Raw genomic sequence first — 6,684 nt, forward strand, 5'->3', positions numbered from 1 at the left:
TCTATCTCCACCCTAGATTTGAATATTTTGAATTTCTCCAATGCTTCAGATTTCACCCTTAGAAAAGTGACCCACACCATTCTAGAATAGCCATCAATTGGCAACATAAAGTATATGTCACCCTGCAAGCTTCTCACCCTAGAAGGACCACATGAGTTAGTATGCACAAGATCCAATATCCCATTAGATGCATATTATTTTCTCTTGAATGAAATTCTTGTTTGCTTTCCCAATTGGCATTCTTTACACACCAGATTAGTAAGCTTTACTATCTTAGGCAGATCTCTAACAACTTGGATAGAAATTATCTTATCCATGCAATCAAAATTAACATGACACATCCTCCTATGCCACAACCAACTTTCATCAATTTGAGCAATCAAAAAACTTTTCTCACCAACATTCAAATGAAAGATATTACCTTTAGTTTTATTTCCTGATGCAATTTCTGTTAGTTTTCATGAAATGCGAATCTCACAAGCCCAATTATCTTCTGATAGAATACCTGTCACACAATAAGAGATAATTGAACAACAAAGAGAATTGAAGATAATTAACGATAATTGAATGTATTGCTTTGAAATTGCTTTATTACAAAGAAGGATGTGACATCCTTATAAAGAAATCTAACTCTAAAGATAGAAACCCTAAATGGTAGAGTCTACAAGATAGACCGAGAGTTAAAATAGAATGCACAAATCAGTCATGTATGCATAAAAAGCATAATAGAATAAATAATGCATGAAACTCTCGAAATTCTAAACATAGTTTGTGTTTTCCTAGTTTGCATTATGCGTAGAGATAAATATTAATTAATTATTCATAATTAATTAAATAACTAAATAATAAATTCTATAGTGAATTAATGCAATTAAGTGAATAATTAATATATAAATTATTTACTCCACCCCCCCACCCCCCCCCCCCCTGAATGCACAATTGGGAGAGAGGCAAAAAAGATGTACAAAAAAAACATGTAAAGATGAATGCAAGATGGGTCCCGGCCTAAAGCCTAATGAGTTACTCATGAACAAAAATGGAAGTTCCTCAGAAATGGAGCAAAGGAGAAAACCCTGAATGGGAACAAAAATTCTCTCCAAAACAGAAGCAAAAGACAAGCATGAAGAAATATTGAAGCATGAAGAAGCTGCAAACTCTGTTGTAGAATGACTGCTATGATGCTGAAAATCTAACCTCCAGAAATAGGAATGGAAGAGTGTCAATATGGTAAGTATTCCATCTCACTGACAATGCATGAGTAAATGGCCACTGCATCTCATAGTACATAGGAACAAATACGTAAGTGCTCCATCTCACAGACAATGCATGGGTAAATGGCCCTGCATCTCCTAGTACATAGGAACACGTACTTAATACATAGAACACTCCAATGCGAAACCAAGGAAGCATTATCACCAACAGTAGAAACCCCCCCCCTACCCCCATAATGCTGACAAGGGAGAGGTATGATAGGTATTGAGAATCTGAATGCTATTCTTCGTGATGCTAAAAAAAATAGAGATATGTGCCAAAATGATACAGCTTGGATCACGAGAGGGCAAAATAGGGCCAGGAAGTCACTGATTACTTCAGAAGGAAGAGACAGTGGACTAGAAATCTATTTGCAAAAATGGACCCGAGATCTGGATAGAGATTTGAATCACCTTTTCGATAATATCTCGTTTGCGAAAAATAGAGTCTAGATGCACAAGATATGTCCCCATGAGTGCAAACTACAAATTTTGACTTCAATTGGCAAAAAAGATTGCAAAATGAAAAAATCATAAAAAAATAAATAAATACATCCATATCTAGATAGGGCTCGAAAGAGCTTTCCAACAATATATGGTTTTCGCAATTTCGACTCTGTATGCTCAAGTTATGAGCAAAATACCAATCCCCTCTTTTAAGACACAAAGAGGGTCCAAAGGGGCCATGTATGTTGACTGTACCTCTGATGTCAGTGTGATGTCAATGCTAATGTTAGAGCTGATGCAAGGTACTTTTGTTGCAGAAGATTTGACCTTTTTTTTAAAAAAAATTTAAAAACCTTTTTGTAACATGCACCAACTTGATTTATTTTTATTTTATTTTTTTAAAATTAAAAACCCACCAATCAAATTGTTTGTTTTTGTTTTTTACCAGCTAGTTGATTTATTTGTTTTTTTAATTTCTGACGTAGGTGCAAGTATGGTCTTACGGATTTTCATGCCTCAAAAAGTGTGCCAATAAAAAATCATGCCCCAGATGCCCCTGTCATCAAAAATAGGCAAATTATATCAAAATTCATGGAATTGGCTTTCTAAATCCAACTGTGAGGTCCTTTTGGGCCCAAAATGCTCCAAATTTTTAGGTACTCTTTGGAACAGAGAAAACCCTAGAACTTTGAACCCTTGCAAAATGAACTTTGTATATCAGATTTTAGCGAAACGAAAGGTGATCCTGACTTTCTCAAGCCTTTTGGAACTGATGGTGAGCTCCAAATTAACCCAAGGTGAACATTTGTTGTGTAAATGCAAATAATCTTTAAAAAAATGAACATGAATCTTCAAATCTGGAGCTTTGATGCCATGTTAGGTTTCATGAAATGCGAATCCCACAGCCCAATTATCTTTTGATAGAATACCTGTCACACAATAAGAGAGAATTGAACAACAAAGAGAATTGAAGACAATTAACAATAATTGAATGTATTGCTTTGAAATTGCTTTGTTACAAAGAAGGATGTGACATCCATATAAAGAAATCTAACTCTAAAGATAGAAACCCTAAATGGTGGAGTCTACAAGATAGAGTGAGAGTTAAAATAGAATGCATGAATCAGTCATGTATGCATAAAAAGCAAAATAGACTAATTAATTCATGAAACTCTCAAAATTCTAAACATGGTTTGCTTTTCCTAGTTTGCATTATGCATGGAGATAAATATTGATTAATTATTCGTAATTAATTAATTAACTAAATAATAAATTATTTCGTGAATTAATACAGTTAAGTGAATAATTAATATATAAATTATTTACTCCAACAATTTCTATACCGAAGCTATTCAAGATTTTACATTTCCCATTCTTGAATTGTAAATCATATCCCTTATCAACCATCTATCCAACACTCAAAATATTATGCTTCAAACCCTCAACATATAAAACATCATCAGTATTATGCTTACCATCAAGAGAAATAGAACCTCTACCATGGATTACACAAGCTTTATTGTCTCCAAATCTTACTATACCACCATCATACTTCTCTATATTCACAAATTTACTTTTATCACTTGTAATGTGATGTGAACAACCACTGCCAATCACCCATTCATCTTTCTCTTCAATCTTAGCAGTCAAGGCTTTCTCTTTAACAATGTAGCTTGTAGAATCAACAAGTATTGGATCATCTTTTTTGATAGCAATGAATACCCACTCATCTTCAGAATTCCCTTTCTCAGACTCATCATCTGTCACACCTTCATCAACAACATAACAACACTTCTTTTGATATCTATACTTGAGATTAGGCTTGTCAAACTTTGACACTCTTTATGAACACCTAGAAGCAAAATGTCCTATCTTATTGCATGAAAAACATTTCAAAGGCAACTTCCCTTCATACTTATCGGCTCCCTTAAACAATCTTTTGGCAATGAGTGCTTCAAGCTCCTGCGATTTTCTTTCCTATTCTTCCATTCTCATTTCCCTTTCATATCTGGAAACCCTAGTTGAACTCTCATCTGGATCATACTTCTGCTTCCCGGATATAGTATCTTTAAATGCAGCCTTAGTTTTGGCATGTGATTCTCCAAGTTCACTTAATTCAAAAGCAACAAGCTTACCAACCAACATGTCTCTTGTCACACTTGTCATAGTTCAGATCTCATCAATAGCAACAACTTTGTATTTGTAAGCAGGAGGAAAGGATCTCAACACTTTAGCTACAATCTCATCTTCTTCGATGATTCCACTGGCACATCTGATGTTCAGTACAAGATCATTCACTTTAGCCATAAAGGATTAAATATTCTCATCTTCTCCCATTCTTAGCAACTCATACTTTCCTTTCAAGCTCTATAATTTAGCAACTTTCTCATGTTTGTCTCCTTCATACAACTTTTCTAACTTCTCCCAAATCTCATTGGCAATCTGCAATCCCATAACATTAGTCATATATGAATTAGTTAGGACACTCAACAATGCTTCTTTGGCTCTTATGTTATGTTCAACATCCTCAATCTAATTTATTGTAACGGGTTCATTCTGAGGAACATTGTAGACATTCTTTGTGATCTTCCAATAATCTTCTCCAAGACATTTCAAGTGACACTCCATCTAGTTCTTCCATATGGTGTAATTAGTTCCATCATATCTCGAACTCTCCTTCTTGAAAACAATAGTTATCATCCCAGACCTCCTCAAGCGGTCAAGCTTCTTCCAGAGGATATAGCTTTGATACCAATTGTTGGCAACAATAATGAAGGAAAATTATGAGAGGGGGGGGGGGGGGGGTGAATCAGTTTTCACCAAACTTAAACAAATTAACCACAACTTTAGATTTGATCCAGAACAACAATAACAAAGTTAAACACCACATCAACAACACACATAACACATAGAATTTTGACGTGGAAAACCTAGTCAAGGGAAAAACCACGATGGGAACCTACCTACAATATGATAATACTCTGCAATAGTATTGGAAATATTACAATGGGGAATGCAAATGCATTTAGGTACACTGCCTAGAGCTCGCTGCTAAAAACAACAAAGGGCTACAACCCTAGGAAGGCACAATGCCTTACAAAGATCAAACAACAATCTAGATTACATGAATTGAAAGAATCACATCTCCAAATGCTTGATCACAGTTTTGGTTAAGCACGCTGTCTGCTTTGCAACACTTATTTGTTCTTCTTCACACTTCCAAAATATTAATTCACTTGTTTGCACATACAACACTCTCAAAGAATGCAACCACACATCTTACATGATTATTACTCTTATTTATACAAATCGTCAACCTTAATTTCAAGGTCAGCTCAACTCATAAGACCTAATTACAAAATTGCATCACATGATACATAAATCAATATGCGAACCAATACAATGTTGACAAGGACATAGCATGTACCTAAATCAAAACCTCGAACATTCAACACCACCAAATATCTTACCAAGATCATCTGCAACACGCAAGAATCATCAAGTTGGTCAGAAGGTTGTATAACACAAAGAATACCACCGGACTAGTAAAATCTTTAATAACACGCACAACAGTTAATACATACTAGCAACACGGATAGAACATGATCAAAAAACATCAACAAGCAACATGAATTCCACCTCAACAACTTGGATTACTAGAATCATCATCACCTCCTTTCCGAACCTCAAGAACACCAACATAACTTACTGACAAACTAAAAGATATGCTTGTGAAGTTTAAAATCATGATCCACTCAGACTGAGGACACACATGAATTCCCCAAACACTCTCCAAAATCCGCTCAACATAATGAATCAATTTTGGAGCAATACAAACTAGAAATCACCTCTGCAATATAGAACCAACAAAAAAACCAGCCATCACACCAGACCTCATAACTTGATCAAATCACCTTCTAGAACACTAAAACTCATGTTGAATCAACTGAAGATACTAATCTCTGAATCCTTAAATCCGCATCAACATATCTGCAATATACCAACCAAACAACTCTCTGCAACACCGAAGCACAAGAATACATGAATATGTTGACATCAATGACAACAACACATTCCAACAACTCTAATATCCAACAAATTGTTTTCTACTTTTCTACACTTGTAGCTTTTGTCTAAATATGTCACTACCTTTGAAAACTGTTGATTAAAGCCAACCACCATATTATGCAATTCTTCTATGTTTGGCATATTTGTATACTTCAATTTGATAAACAGATTATTGACAAAAGTTCTAGACTTCTTTTTTCTATCTTCAAATTGTGGAAGCCCATCCTTCATAATCTCAATATGTTGTATCATTGCAATCATTTCTTCAATTATCTGTGGAGAACAATCTTTATACATCTTGTCCTTGAACTATTGTATAATGGCCTAAGCATTATTAACTTCCAACTTATTATCCAAGAGGGTATATGGAATTCCCTCAATGAATTCTTTAACGTGGGACAAAAAAGTGTTTGCGGCATTGATTTGCTCTATAACCTGATCCTTAGCCTTCTTGTATTCTTGGACCACCATCACTATTGTTCTGATCCATTCTACCATAATGTCTTTGTTGAATCCTTAGGTAAAATACCTTTATCAACTAGTAGTTTCTCATTTGTGTTCTTGACTAATCAAAGTACAAGAAGGTAATCATCCCATGTGAAAATTGAGTCGTCTATACTTATTCCTTCCTTTCCTCCACTTGATAGCAACCCATGAAGAACTATCAACTGTCTTTGAAGAGCATCATAATCAATCAACACATGCTGGATGAATTCTTCTCCAAGTTGTTTAATTTCACTTCAACTTAGTGTTGCTGCAATAAAATAATCTCTTCTTGAACTTACTCCTACTAAACCTTGTGTTAATGTTGCATGTATGCTTGTCGAAGGAGCTCCTACATCAATAGGCTCAAGGAGTTGGTAGATATACTTCTTTGGCTCCATATTTTGTGCCTTTAAATCCTCTTTGGTGTCTTCTT

The sequence above is a fragment of the Cryptomeria japonica genome, chromosome 7 (assembly GCF_030272615.1).
Source record: "Cryptomeria japonica chromosome 7, Sugi_1.0, whole genome shotgun sequence".
Taxonomy (NCBI): domain Eukaryota; kingdom Viridiplantae; phylum Streptophyta; class Pinopsida; order Cupressales; family Cupressaceae; genus Cryptomeria; species Cryptomeria japonica.